The following is a 15,994-nucleotide window of genomic DNA, read 5'->3' on the forward strand; positions in this document are numbered from 1 at the left end:
ACTCCCCGCCCATTTATTCAAGCCCCGGGACATAAGCGCATCCCAGGGCTTGCGCGCATTGCCGGGCCTATGCAAAATAGGCTCAGTGCTCACAGGAGCGGGTCTTCGGGGTTACACACGTAATATTCACACGTAACCCTTTGAAAATCTGTCCCATAATTTCTTGATCTACATTGCATACATGCCCTGATATACTTTCACTCAGACCCCTCAATCATCTGCATACACCACCAAAACTATGATAAAACACCCAAAATAACAAAAATAGTTTTTATTTTATACTCAGATTAAATTGTATTTTAATTTATTTTAAGGCAGGGTAGGGGAAGGAGGAAGAACAGAAGTGGGTTTCCAGTGCTTTTATGTGGAGTGGGACTGAGGGTTCTTCCTCTGCCTCCAGTGAGCCTCCTTCTCCTGCTGTTTCTGAAGGTAAAGCAGCTGTATGCCAGGGCGAGGGAGAAAGAAAAAAATAGAAAGGACCTTCAGTCAGTCATGCAGTCAACCATGATCAGCAGTACTTATCTTGTGATCTGAAGAAAAAGACCATTGTTAGCTTAAGCTTACAGCAAAAGAAACTTTAAGAAAGTAACTAGCCTCAAATTTTCATTTGAAATATTTTAAGTAGAGGACTTCATTCTAGAAATCAGTGAACCATGAACTGGAAACAAGTGGGAGACAGCATTAAAAAAGTCTTTCTGTGATTTTCATGGAAGAATAAGTAACTAGTTCACAGTAAAATCCATTAAAATCCACTGCAGCTGTCCTTGCCTTCACTGTGAGCCTTCTATCATCTTTAAAAATCATATAAAATGTTAGCAGAGTAGATTATTACAGAATAAAAGATACTTGAAAATGTGTGTCTGACATGGAATATTAGTATTACAAAAAATGGTGATCATATATGCTGAGTTGCAGGGTTAGTAGTAGGTTTGATCATGTGCACTGGAACATGGGGAGCCAAAAGGAAAAATACATTTTGTGGCAGAACTACAGATCCATCTTTATATAGGATTATAAATATTAGATTAAGTGCGATGCTGGAGTCCTCAGAACGGGCACTGGTTGTTGTGATTCTAGAAATTTTTCAGGCAGCAGACTGAATTCTATCTTTCAATTCCATACTGTATCTTGAATCAAAATGTAAAATTAACTGCCGATCCAATCAGAATTATAAAAACATTTTTTATTGGCAGTAAAAATATTTTGTTAAACTGAGAAGAAGGTATTTAGATTATACTGGTAAATATTCTTTGCCTTTGGGGGAACATTAATGTTGATATGTTAAGCTCTATGCCATCTATGTGGGTCCATGCACCCTATGTTGATGAGCAAATCATGAAAACACTTGTCATGCTATTAATAAGTATGAAGAGACTACAGCAAGGGTGGCCAACTCCTGTTCTCAAAAGTCACAAATCAGTCTAGTTTTCAGGATATCCATAATTAATATGCATGAGACACATTTGCCGACAATGCAAATTCCATTCAAATAAATTCTTCCTTTACAAGCAAAACCAAAGTTCAGCACAGAGGCCGCTTACCTAAGCAGTCATAACAATCAAATAGGGGTGCGCATTCGTTTCCCCACGAATACAATGAATCTTCGCCGATTTATTCGGCCGTTTAAAGGAGCAAATTTAACAAACCCCACCACCCTCCTGACCCCCCCAAGACTTACCAAAACTCCCTGGTGGTCCAGCGGGGGGGTCCAGGAGCCATCTCCTGCACTCATGCCCTCGGCTGCCGGTATTCAAAATGGCACCGATAGCCTTTGACCTACTATGTCACAGGGGCTACCGGTGCCATTGGTCAGCCCCTGTCACATGGTAGGAGCAATGGATGGCCAGCTCTTAAAGAGGACCAGTCCAGATAGCTGTGGCCAGTCCTCTAAGGTGTTCTGATGGAGTTTCTTATATAACTCCTCAAAGAGGGATAGAAGAAGAAGTCTACCTGCTAATCTTACAAGAAAAAATATAATGCTCTATCTCAGCTATACTAGACAATGCAACTAATGCAACAATGCAACAAAAACTACAACTTTAAATAGCTAATGTCTATATTATTTATAATAAATTTGTTGAAATTTCATTGTTGATATTTCCTGCTTATATTTGGGATTGTGAAGAAGAAAGACAAAACCTGTGTGTACCCATCTGAATCAGCAATAGCCTCCATTTTTTGGCTAATAGACTGATTTGTGTGCCATAATTCAGATCAGCCTTCAGTCCCTAATGTTAAGCTGTTGGGAGAGATGGTGGGGGAAAGATTGCCACAATTTTCCTTGTCCTTGGACACTTCTCTGAATCCAGACATGTGAAGGATTCCAGTCATCCAGTTGCAGGAGATCTCAGCATCTCTGAAGCAGGAGCAGTCCCCAGATGCTAAGGTCACCGTGTTTGGGGGTAGATGGAACATGTTTTGAGTCTTCAGGAGCAACAAGGTATGGATGTTTACAGACTTCACTGCTGGTGAATACCCTTGAAGCAGGTGAAAGAGTAACTGGGACACCTGTAGAAGTAGAAGCTTTAGAGTTGCATCAGTGCTGCATCATGTGTGTAACCTTGAGTCATCAAATTAGAGACTATATGGTGTTGGGTTCGTGGATCCTTGGGCCAAGTTAGGGTTGATGCAAACTAAAGAGCCATGCAAGTCTCTACCATTGGCAGGTGAACCCGGATGAAGCAAAGGCCAAGTTGGAGCTTCACCTTTACCAGCACACCTTCCCCTTGGGTTCAGCCTTTGTACTGGGGCTGGCAGGTCTTAGGTGGTGCCTCTGTTGATAGTGGAGAGATTTTCGTAGGGCAGCTGCTTGGACTAGAAAGAGGATAGGCATATCTGGTGGCAGGCAGTGGTCAGTGGCAGGTGGTAGTCAAGCATTTCCAGAGGCAGGCACCTGTCAGTGGCAGGCAGCAGTCAAGGCTATCCAGAGGCAGACAGTGGTCAGTGGCAGGCAGAATTCAAGCATGTCCAAGATCATGCCGAGGTCAAACTAAGTATCTGTCCAAAGGGAATGAAGGGACTGATAGGCAGGGCAGGAAGGTAGGAGAAGAACAGGCGGGCAAAGAAGGAAACACTGATGAATTGAAGATCTGAAGACAAGCACACTGGAACTGAAGAACTGAAGACAAGAATGCAGAAGACAGGACACTGGAGCAAAATCAAGATGCTGTAGCAACCCACACTACTTCAGAATAGTGGACCTGTGGCTGAGGTGCTGGAGATCCTCTTTTATAAGCCTTTGTGAGTGATGTCATCAGAAGGTGATTCCAGGTTTTTCCTGCTGAGCCCTTCAAATAAGGTGACATCAAGGGCACGCATGCCTTGGGGAGAGCAGGGCACCTAGAGTTGGCAGCGTCCTGCTATATGGAGCGGTGGCAGCATTGTGATGCATTGGAATACCGAAGCCCAATGTGAGAAGAACAGGGGGAGTTATGCTGTGTTGGGAGCCAGTGAGAAAGGCTTGGCCAGGAGGGTAAGTGTGGCAATTCGCAGGAGCAGTCCGTGCACCACCAAATGCAACATCTGGCTTGCTATAAAAGGCCTGGGGAAAACTCCGCTTGCACAAATTTTGCATGTTAATTGTCAAAATATTGATGGAAGTCTTGTAGTTCAGGAGAAAGGTTTGGAAGAGTACAATAAGAGATTTAGAGCGAAAAGTTGCTCAGATGCAAACCCATGAAGATATAGTGGTGAGAATTAGAAATACATTGCAAGTTGGGACATTTCTATACATTGCAAGTTGGGACATTGCAAGTTGGGACAGTTCTATAGTTCTACATGTTATCAGTTTAACTTTTTAATTCATTTCATATTTATAACCCTAAATCCCAGTTGATGTAATCCCTGTTCTATGTAATGGTATTACAAAATAGTTATATCACTGTAAACCGATGTTGATGTTTCACTGTAAACCGATGTGATATGTATTCTTACATGATTGTCGGTATAGAAAAGTTCTAAATAAATAAATAAATAACATACATTTCGAAAATATTTCTAAAAGTATGAATCTGCATCTTAACTTTCCTAAGTTGGGCATCTTTATGGAATGAGTTGCTACAGAAGTTGCATACTGTTTCATACAATAGGATATTTGGGAACAAATGAGGCTCATCTCTTGGACAGATATTTTCTTGATATGATTATTCAGGTTTGTATATTGTTTTGTTATTGTATTTATTTTTGTAATCCACTTTATTATTGTGTATCTAATATAAGCAAAATATAAAAGTATTAAATAAATACTGTATATAAACTGATTTCTGCAAAGGAATTTTTTAAAATATCTTATTTAAATCCTCAAGATTCCCATGTACTCACTGCCTCCTATATCAAGATCTTTTTATTTGCCTTTTCTGAAGAAAAATTGAGAGGAGAGGTTCAGGATGATTTCTCTCCTATTTTGTCAGATAGTCTGGACTTAAATTTTGAGAGACATCTGGTGAAATGCAATTCAAAACTGCAATTTTAATTGTGAATTTAGTATTGGGGCTGACAAAGACTGGATTATAAGATTGTTTTTCATACAACTGCAAGATTCGAATTTTCTTGAATGTTGCACGAAGAGCTCAATAAAGAAGTCAGTAATTTTTGCTATTGACATCAAGGGCTAGATTTTAAAAGCCCTGTGCACGTAAATCCTGTTGGATTTATGCGCGCAGGGCACTTGGGCGCCGGCGCGCCTATTTTGCATAGGCCACCGGCGCACGCAAAGCCCCGGGATGCACGTAAGTCCCGGGGCTTCGTAAAAGGGGTGGGAGGGGGCGTGTATGGGGGGGGTGTCGGCAGTCCAGGGGCGTGTCCTGGGGCATGTCTGGGGGTCAGGGGCAGTCTGGGGCGGGTCTGGGGGCGTGGCAATGGTTCGGGGGCAGGCCAGGAGGGGGATCCCGAGTCCCCCGGCACTGCAGCCTGTGCCGGGGGATGCCGAGGCGGCGCGCGCAGGTTACGCCTGCTTCAAGCAGGCGTAACTTGCACAACAAAAGGTAGGGGGGGGGAAGGGAGGGGAAGGTGGGGGGAAATGGAAGGAAAGTTCCCTCCGAGGCCGCTCCGATTTTGTGCGCTTGTACTTTTTTAAGATCTACCTCCAAGAGTTTTACAGATCAGGTTAATGTTTTTTTCTAAATTATTCAATGAAATGTTAAATTAAATATCAGAATGTTAGATATGTTTTATTTTGCTTTTATTACCTCGTCATCTTATTCTTTTTTTTTAGTGTCAGGGAGCCCTCCTGAAATAACCCAATGCTTGCTCCTTCTGAAGCTCCAGATATCAAGGGTTAGGTCCTCTTATATTTATATGGCTTGATTTATTAGAGATTTCCACTGTAATATTCTTGCTGAATTTTATTTCCTTGGTATTATCTCTCCTTCTCCCATAGTTGTGGAATTTTTGTGCATCAGTGATTTATGTTTTGTTTTTATTATGCGCATTTTTGTACACTTTTCTTTCTAGTTTTGTTTTATTTTGTTTGGAAAAGGAAAAAAAAAAGGAAAACCAGAAAAAGTTGTTTTTTTTCCCAATATAATTTTTATTCTGCACAGTACATCTTTCAAGATATAAAATTTCAAAAAAAATCAAACACAGCATATTGTAAACTACCCACAATAAGATCACCTAACAGCTATATAATACAGAAAATACCATATATTATTAAACTCTCATTTTTCATTTTGAAAAAATAACACAAAAAGAAGGCATTAGTAGCAAGCCCTGCCACAAAAATCATGAGTTTAAAAACATAAAACAAACATCCTGACAGGCCTATATCCCATTCCCCCTCCCTACCCAACCCCCTCCCCAGCTTACCTGCAATCATATGCATTTTCATGGGGCAGGCGTGGCCTCCAGATGCTCTTGTACCATTGGTGTTCAATTCCAAATGGCACCAGCAGGGCAGGAGCATCTGGGGATCCTGCCCTATTGAATGCTTATGAGAGTAAGCTGGGGGGATGATCCTGGTGGGCAAGGGCAATATATGGAAAAGGTCCAGCAGGACATTGTTGGGTTTTTTAAAAATCATGACTTTTACCTTTCCTTTTTTTAAACACAAAACATAATTTATAAATATAAATTAAATGAAACAAATCCCTCGCCATCAATGAAATAAAATCAAAACAAACGTAAAACCCCTTGCACACCCCTAATATAATGTAGAAAAGTGGTTTTAGAAATCACAGATGATGATGATGATATACAAGATGATAAGTATTTAAAATGAAAGACAGAAAACATTATAAAGAGGATTTTAAAAACCTTGCATGTGCAAAAGTGGCCACTTACGTGCATAATTGGCCCAAGCAGGAGCTTCATTAATTTTAATTAGCTGTTCAGTATTTATATGTATAACTCCAAATTTTCCTCAGCCTGTTGGAGAAAGAGAAAGAGAGAGAAAATTCTAAAAAGAGTTGATTTGTCCACTCCAATCTCTGCTAGCTACATTGTACAAATCAACTCCTTTTCATCACTTATAAGGTCAAAAACTCTTTAATGATGTGAATTTTACAATGGATACCTCTGAATGTGTCTATAACAATATCCCCCTAACTCCAACCCACCTCCCAAAAACTCACCCCAAATGAAAGGGCTCCCTTACAATAGTCCATATATAGAGTATCAGACTGAGCCCTATAAAGAGGCTCGCTCTCTCTCTCACTCTCTCTCTCACCTGGTGGCAGTAGGCTGCTGGCTCTGTCCTTGGGCCACCCCTATTGCTTTCAGCACAGCTACAGACCCTGGTGTCTCAGGTCCAGCTACTGCTCCATGCATGGCCCATGGAGAGACACTGCTACTCAGTGCATGCATCACTGAACCTTAAGTAGGGACTGTGGCAGGAACCAAGCCACAGCCCCAGATGTCAGCAGAGCACTGGTACTTAAGCCCAGGCTCTACTCCCTAACTTTGTCTTTGCAACAGGTCTCCTCACTGGTCAAGTACTCATTGCCTCCTGAGAGATTCATCTCGTTCCTGTTCCACTCTGATTCCTTTGCTTCTACATTCCTGCTCTTCTACTCTTCCTCGGATTGCTACATAGAAACATAGAAAAATAGAAATGACAGCAGAAGAAGACCAAACAGCCCATCCAGACTGCCCAGCAAGCTTCACACTTCTTTTTTCTCATACTTATCTGTTTCTCTTAGCTCTTAGTAACCTTTGGTTCTATTTACCTTCCACCCCCACCATTAATGTAGAGAACAGTGATGGAGCTGCATCCAAGTGAAATATCAAGCTTGATTAGTTAGGGGTAGTAACCACCACATGGACTTTGACTCTGCTTTGCCTGACCAGGCCATTGACTCTCTCCAAGCCAGGACCTCCACGTTGTTGACTCTCTCCAAGCCTGTACCTCTGCTTCGCCTGACTACTCCGTTGCCTCTCTCCAGACCCAGACCTCTGCATCGCCTGACTACTCCATTGCCTCTCTCCAGACCCAGACCTCTGCATCGCCTGACTACTCCGTTGCCTCTCTCCAGACCCAGACCTCTGCATCGCATGACTATACTGTTGACTCTCTCCAGACTCAGACCTCTGCATCGCCTGACTACTCCGTTGCCTCTCTCCAGACCCAGACCTCTGCATCGCCTGACTACGCTATTGACTCTCTCCAGACCCAGACCTCTGCATTGCCTGACTACTCCGTTGCCTCTCTCCAGCCCAGACCTCTGCTTTGCCTGACTATGTTTGAATATCTCTGTGATCAGACTTCAGCCTTGCTTGCCACTGCTTCTAGATTGCTGCCAGCCCTGACTCAAGCTTGTTCTACGACACCTCTTCAGCCTACATCCTGGACTTGGCCTATTCAGGCTTCGGCCTGCTTTTGCTCAGGCGCCCCCTGTCTGACTTTGTTCCTTTGGCACCCGGGTATCCAGGACACTACCTCATCCAGTACTAGACTGTATCAACTTTATCCTGCTGTCTCTGGGCTGACCTTGATCTCTCCATCAATGACGACATGTGGAGGCCCAACTAAATCCAGCTGGTCCCAGCACCAAAAGGCTCAACCCACGAGGAATGAGGGCTGGTATTGGTGAAATACCAGCTGGCCTCCGTCCATCAGCCCACTCCGCCTGCCAACGGTGGGGACCCTTAGGTCCCTACCTACGGGTTGTGTCAACCGCAACACGGCTCAAGTGTCCACTTCCGGCGCAACAGGTTGCAAAGGCCATGGACTCGGCGGAGGCACATGCCCTCCAGACCATTCCGGCCTGGTATCCAAAGTATAAGAACAACAGCAGTTTCTTGAGACACTGGCCTCCTCCATTGAGCGTCTCCACGCCTGGCTTGATGCCCTAACCAGCAACCCGGTTCCAGTAACGTCTTCTCATCAGCAGCTGTCCCCTTCCACTCCTAGAGCCTTGTTGGCCCTACTGGCTCCACCAAGTTTCAATGGTGACTTCAAGCTCTGTAGAGGGTTTATCAATCAATGGTATATGCAGTTCACTCTGCAGCCCTCCATCTTCCAAGATGAATTAACCAAGGTCACTTTTATCTTGTCTCGCCTGGAAGGGAAGGCACTGTCCTGGGCCTCTCCCTTGTGGGAGCAATCAGACTCCCTCCTAAGGGAACTGTCTTGGTTTGTGGCCATGTTTCAATGGACCTTTGATGATCCTGGCTGGACCGCCGTGGCAAGCACTAGTTTGTTGCTCCTTCATCAAGGTCACAGAAGTATATTCGACTACACAATTGAATTTCGGACTTTGGCTTCTGAACTTGCTCGGCAGGAAGTCTGCCTGGATGGACTATCCCTGCAGCTGAAGGATGAGCTGGCTACACGATAGCTTTCTTCCTCTCTTGAGGACCTTATAGATTTGACGGGCCGAATTGATCATTGTCTCCAAGAGCGTCACCGGGAGAATTGGATACCCAAGAAGCCCTCTTGGGTTCATTCCTGTTCGCCACCCACCACCAGCCCTGCCTCCTGTAGGGTCTCTACTGTGGCCAAGATGAAAGAGCCCATACAGTTGGGCTGTGGGCGGCTGTCCCCGGAAGAGCGCCTCCGGCAGAGACAAACAGGTCTGTGTCTGTATTGCAGAGCACCTGGCCACATTCTACAGGTCTGTCCTGTCTATCCGGGAAACCTCCAAGCCTAAGTTTAGTTGGGGTCCTGAACTTTGACACAATGTCACTGGCCCCTCAGTTATCTGTACCAGTCACCCTGATCTGAGACTCCCGGTCCTTTCCAGTTCTTGCTCTGTTGGATTCTGGAGCAGAAGGCAATTTTATTCTCAAGGATCTAGTTCAACTACTGGGTATAAAAACCCATCCTCTGGAAACCTCCTTGTGTATCACTTCCTTCTATGGAGAACCACTACCTGGCCAAATATTCCTGACCATATAGCCAGTTCAACTTTGTACTGGTGCCCTCCACAAGGAAGAATTTGAATTACTGGTACTGGAGAAATCCATTAATCCAGTAGTCTTAGGACTACCCTGGCTTCAATGTCATTCCCCAAAATCTGATTGGGGGTCACTCCAGTTGGTGGAATGGAGTTCCACCTACCATCAGTCTTGTCTATGGAAAGTGATGCCACCACCTGTGGTCGCTCTGGCAGCCACTTCTTCAGATATACCAGCTCCTTATGCAGATTATGAAGACGTATTTTCTAAACAAAAAGCAGACCTTCCACCTCTTCGGAGGTTTGATTATCCCATAGAACTCCTACCTGAAGTGTTGGGGTGGGTTTGGGTTTTTTTTTTTTAATATTTTTTTGTTTTTATGTTTTTTTAAAATGATGATAAAACCACATGAAATTTTGTGGGTTTCCCTATTGTTTCGGCGACACCCCCCCCCCCCCCGAACTGTGACAAAATAGGAGATATCGTCTATATTTCCTATTTTGTTGCAAACGAATGCACATCCCTAATAATGAAAACTCATAACCTTTGCATCAGCTCCCTTCAATTTTTTCCTCACTTTATCAATGTCGACCTTTTGAAATTTAAATGCTGTCACAGTGGCTCCAACACTTTTATCTCTTGCACCAAATCCTGTGTTCCACTAAGTCTAGCATACTTGCCCCTCTTGTTGGTTCTTGTGCCAGCTGCTCCATGAAGCATTTATTTCATTTAGGAACTTTACCTCTCTAGCATATCCTGATATGATATTAACCCAGTCAATATTGGGGAAATTTAAATCACCCATTATTACTGTGCTGCTGATTTTGATAGCTTCACTAATTTCTTTTAGCATTCCATTGTCTGTTTGTTCAGTCTGCCAGATGGATAATAAAACATCCCCACTATTATTTTATTCCTTTTTTCACCTTGAATTTCTATCCATAAAGATTCAACATTGTATTGTGTTTCCTGCAGAACCTTTATCCATTTGATTCAATTCCCTCTTTTTTATATAGTGCCACATTTTTGCTGCCTGGTCAGGTGGGGTGTCTTCTTTACAAAACAACAAAGGTCTGTGACATCTTCCTTGCCTGTTGTAATCTTCAGAAGCAGGTCAAAAGCCAAGGGCTGCCTCCTAGAGAGGGACAGGATGAGTATCTTACAGTGCCCAATGATGAAGAGAAGGAAGAGAAGGAGGCATATGACATGAGTGAAGAAGAATTGCAGGAAAAATATTGTCAGACTCATCAGAAGGTTAAAAAGAATGGAACACTCTGAAACAAAGTAATTTCAAAGGTGAAGTTGCATTTATTTACAAAAGAAAGGTGCATAGATGACAAATTATTGTTTTCTGGTCCATCCTCTCCTTTTGGGGTAGATTGGGTACCTTCAACTGCCCAACTCTAGTTCTTTTGCATAGAGGTGTACAATCACTATTGAAAGTGCCTTCAGAGGCCCCAGACACTGAAGACAGTAGCAACAGATGATTACTGCAAGAGGGCTTCAGAGGTGAGAGAACTGTTGAGAGCTGATGTTTGGGGGACCAGAAGATGCAGGCCTGGCTACACTGATATAATTCTCCTCTTCATATGGTGTACATGATGAAACCATTTCCATGTCAGCAGAGGGGGATGTCTCCACCTGTGTCATTAGAAAGGGGAGAAGCCTTCATCTGAGGTCGTGGCAACATTGTTGGAGGAGGCATCCTTGGAGATGGTGGAACTATAGGAGGAGGAGAAGGTAGCATTATAGGTAGTGGTGGACAGACAAAGGGAGCCTCCCACTATTGTTCCTCTGCAGAGCTGCAGTTAGCAGAGGATCAACCATGGAGATGGTGGTGCAAATGCAAGGGGAGGCTACGTGTCAGGAAGCATTCCAAGCTTGGCTTCGACTGACATGGAGACATCCACTAAAGTATCTCCCTCCAGAAAGAAGTTATGGGCTGCAATGTCTCCCTCCGCATCTGAATAAAACCCTGTATCTCTTGCTTATACCCTGCAGCTCTTCTTGCACCACTTCCTTGAGGCCCTATATGTCCTACCTAATGCCTACAAGCAGGTATGCCACTCAATTGCTTTGGGCTAGCATGTGGCTCTTGGCTGGATTGAAAGTCACCTCATCGTTAGCGCTTTAAGAAAATCTTGCGTCTTCCTTTTCTTTGCCTTACCTCTTCTCAACATCTTGTCCCAATATATCAGGAGTATTTGCTATATATGCCATATATGCCACTGCGATGTATTTTAGTGTATCATTTGACATTCACACCCCTCCTTTCTTCTTCCCACACTTAACAATTGTACATACAGTAACTTCCTTCATTATCCATATATATTGAAATCGCGTGGTTATCTTTTACCCATGTCTTATAACTATTTTGTTATGCCTATCGTGAAGGCTCACCGCCCGTGCTGCCCTGGGTGCCACTCTTTTGCCTCTGGTTCAGGCCCCTCGCGAGTCCTGGATATCCCTGGAGTCCGTCAGTCACACAGGACTCCCTAGGTTCAGATCTCCGCAGGTCCTGGTTTTGCTGGGCTTCTGGGTTCTCTTTGTATGGAGTGGGGTTGAAGCAGTCCCCAACCCCCAAAGATAACACAGAGAGAGAGAGGTTCCTCAAAGTATTTTTATAAAGCAAAGTAGCTGAGTCTAGTACATTTGCTCCGTCACCTCAGGAGCTGCACAAATGACCCTGCCCCCGCTCTCCAGCATTCTAATCCCTTAGCACACGTGCTGGAGCAAAGGTACTGTTTGAGCCCCCCCGGCTCTGCAGTTCACCAAAGACCCCTTAACACACGTGCTGGATCAAAGGTACTGTTTGAGCTCCCCTGGCTCTCCAGTTCACCAGCAAACACCCCTTAACACATGTGCTGGATCAAAGGTACTGTTTGAGCCCCCCTGGCTCTCCAGTTCACCAGCAAACACCCCTTAACACATGTGCTGGATCAAAGGTATTGTTGAGCCCCCCCCCCGGCTCTCCAGTTCACCAGCAAACACCCCCTGCCCTAACTTCCCTTAGGGTACAGGTTATCAGTTTCCCTTTTCTGGCTAGGTTGTACCCATGAGGCAGCTGGAGGATTCCTCTCCCCTGGAACCTACCTCCATTTCCTTCCTTCCTTTGCTTCCTGGCACTGGCTTTTTCTGGCCACTGCCGCTACCTAGGCACGCCCTCTTCCTCTAGCTCCCTAGGCTCACCTGTGTGACTCAGTCCAAGTCTGCCACCTGATCTCCTCCAGGCTCTCCCTACAGGTCAGGTGGTGGTTCTAGGAATCTGGGATTTGTAGTTTCTCGCCTTCACCTGCTCCCCCTGCTGGCTGGCTCTAGTATTACTAGCCGCCTTATGGTATCTTATCCATTCCTGCCCCCTGGCAGCGCTGCACTACATCACACTATAGATATTTATCTCCCATGTTATCCTACCCTAGTTCCATGTAATTTTCTTTTCCATTGGTTAACTATTTTCGATGTAAACCGGCATGATGTTCTTATGAATGTTGGCAGATAAAAACATTCAAGTAAATAAATAAATAAGTATAGGTGAGGAAGGGCTTGTTCTTCATCAAGCCTGGGTGTGCTTCTATTCTATTGCCACATCCTTATCATGCTCTTCTGAGACTCCCATAATTTACAAAACAATGTATCAATACATTGCTTGCCTTTTAAATTCATTGATATCAGAACAAATTCGACAAATACTAAAAAAAACAAAACTGGTTGGTAGGAAGATCCAATTTAAGGGGATAAGGATGGTGACTTTGAAACTGCAATAGGTTTTTCTTGCCCACTGGTTTCTGTAATTTGGTATTGAAAGATCTGGGTGATATGGAAGCCATGCAGATTATAACTTTTTATAGATTGTGCCTCGTTTGTGATATGGGTAGACTCTATGTCAGAGTAGTTAGGGTTAGTTTGCAGTCAAGGGCCATAATGTAGCAAATAGTGTATAGGTTATTCTAGGATAAGGGACATATGCTATAAGTGGTAAGAACTTTAGGAGTGGGTTCAAATAGCCTGCAGAGTTTCCAGTTAGTCCTGAGGGTGTCTTCCAAGTAACATTTTGATACTGCTGCCTGTGGCTTAAGAAAATGGCAAGGTCAACATCTATTTGCATGAGGTTTATTAAAGCTTAGGGCAAAGAATGTGTCTTGCTGAGTGGTATAGTTTATAGTTTATTACTTTTTATATACCGACATATCAGAATTCCATCATATCAGTTTACAATAAATAAACTTAAAACAGTAAAATCACAATCAATAAATGCAGTAAAACAATTAAATAAGCAATGTATAGTTCTATTATAATGCTATAATATCAGAACAATATAAGTATAACAATATAAATAAGTACTAAAATTAATTACTTACATTAATATGCACTAAAATCAGCATAAAATTAACATGTAAAATACTAAGTTAAAACAAGGCATTAAAATATCTTAGCTACAATCAGAATAAGCACAGTTAAAAAGCCAAGTTTTTAAATCCGCTTTGAATTTTTTAATATCTGCTTGGAGTCTCAATGCTACTGGTAAAGAGTTCCAGAGTTTCAGGCCTTCGATCGATACTGCTCTCTCTCTTACCTCGGTCAATTGTGCAGATTTTACATTAGGAATTGTCAGCAGGCCCTTGTTTGCTGATCTGAGATTTCTTTGAGGTACATGTAATCAAATAGCCATTCTGTTTTTTCAGCATAGAGTATTTTATGCAAGAAGCAGGCCGTGTTATATATTGGGAATGATATGTGATCGACAACCAATGCAAAGAAACCAAGGTTGGTGTTATGTAATCATGCTTTATGCATGATTACATGATTGAAACAACAAGCTAGTTTGAGAGAACATTGCCCAAATCTCATCTTGGAGTGAGTTTCCTTACTCCGAAGGCCATCAAATCTTCACAAGAGACTACTGTTCTGTTCGTACGTCTCATGTTGAATGTGAAAGCGGCCCCCAACCCCCTACACTCATACCTAATCCCCACCTCGAGTTACTAGGTGGGCCTCCCATAGGGATACAAATACCTTTCTAGGGAGTAGACATTATAGCAAGGTTCTCTCTCTCTCTCTCTCTCTCTCTCTCTCTCTCTCTCTCTCTCTCTCTCTCTCTCTCTCTCTCTCTCTCTCTCTCTCACACTCTCACACTCTCAACATCATGAAATAGCTGTTCATGCAGTCTTTGGTTTTTTATCATGCACCGCAAAGCTGGATTCACGAATACATTTGCGAAGGGGTTACGTGCACGGCTGGGCCTTACGTGCGCTGCATGCATTTTAAAAGGGGCCTGGCCATGCACATAACCCCTGTTACACACACAGTTTGTTCGTTTTTGCTGCTGTGCCCCAGCTAGCCATGCTTTTTTTGACCACATTTTTTTTAATTGATCTCAGAACGGTCTCTTTGTCTGTCCCACTCAGACAAGCTGCTAGCAGTGGCATTTTGCTGCTTATTTTTATATTTTACCCCCTGGAGTAGGCTGCAAGTAGGATTAGGATGTTGTGGGTGGGAGATATATTCAATTTCTAGCTAGTTGGATAGAATTTTCCATTGAAAAAGATATTTCTTCATTTTTGCTGCTGTGCCAAGCCAGGCTTTTTTGTTAACTGTAGTTTTTTTTTAATTGAACTCAGACTATCTCTCTTTGCTCTTTTAAGCCGAGAAGGCAGAGTACTGGGCATCATTGGGTAGTTTTGCAGACTCACATACATTGGTACAGCAGTGCTCTTTTAAGCCAAGTAGGCAGTTCACTGGGCATCAGTGGACAGTTTTGCAGACTCGCATATATTGTGACATCGGTGCTCTCTGAAGCCAAATCCCTTGTAGGCCTCTTTTGTAGTTACAAGTTTGGTGTGTGCATATACAGCGATCCCAGTTTTAGTGTACATCCAGTCATTGCCTCGTGGGCCTGTTGGCAGTTTTGCAGACTCAGATATATTGGGACAGCGGTGCCCTTTTAAGCCAAGAAGGCAGTCCACTGGGCATCAGTGGGCAGATTTGCAGACTCACATATATTGTGACAGCAGTACTCTTTTAAGCCAAGAAGGCAGTGCATGGGGTGTCAGTGGGCAGTTTTGCACACTCACATATATTGGTACAGCAGTGCTCTTTTAAGCCAAGAAGGTAGTACACTGGGCATCAGTGGGCAGTTCTGCAGACTCAAATATATTAGGACAGCAGTGCTCTTTTAAACCAAGAAAGCAGTGCACTGGGCGTCAGTTTTGCAGACTCACATATGTTGGATTTATAAAGCAACAAGTAAGGCTGTCTAACCAAGCCGTGGAGGCAACAAGTTGAGAATTAGAAGCCAAAATGTACAAATTTTGGATTCTTTATTGTTGAAAAAAATATCTTTAAAATAACTCGAGTTTTGCCCTCTTACAATGGGGCTGGGTCAGGGGCTACAACATACAAACAGATACACAGACACTTATAAATAAAATAAATCATAAAAAAACATATTTGAAATCAGACATATATAATGGTAACATATAAATGTGAAATCAGAATGTGTGCAAATATATCATATAAGTATTTTCAATGTATATCTGGGAAAGGACTGTATAATTAAGCATTACCTCAATTTCATCAATTAAAAATTCTTGATTATTCAAATAGAGGTAGATCTTAAATAAGTACGCGCGCACGTACTTTTGTTCGCGCAACCGGCACGAAC

The sequence above is a fragment of the Rhinatrema bivittatum genome, chromosome 1, assembly GCF_901001135.1.
Source record: "Rhinatrema bivittatum chromosome 1, aRhiBiv1.1, whole genome shotgun sequence".
In the NCBI taxonomy this organism is placed as follows: Eukaryota; Metazoa; Chordata; class Amphibia; order Gymnophiona; family Rhinatrematidae; genus Rhinatrema; species Rhinatrema bivittatum.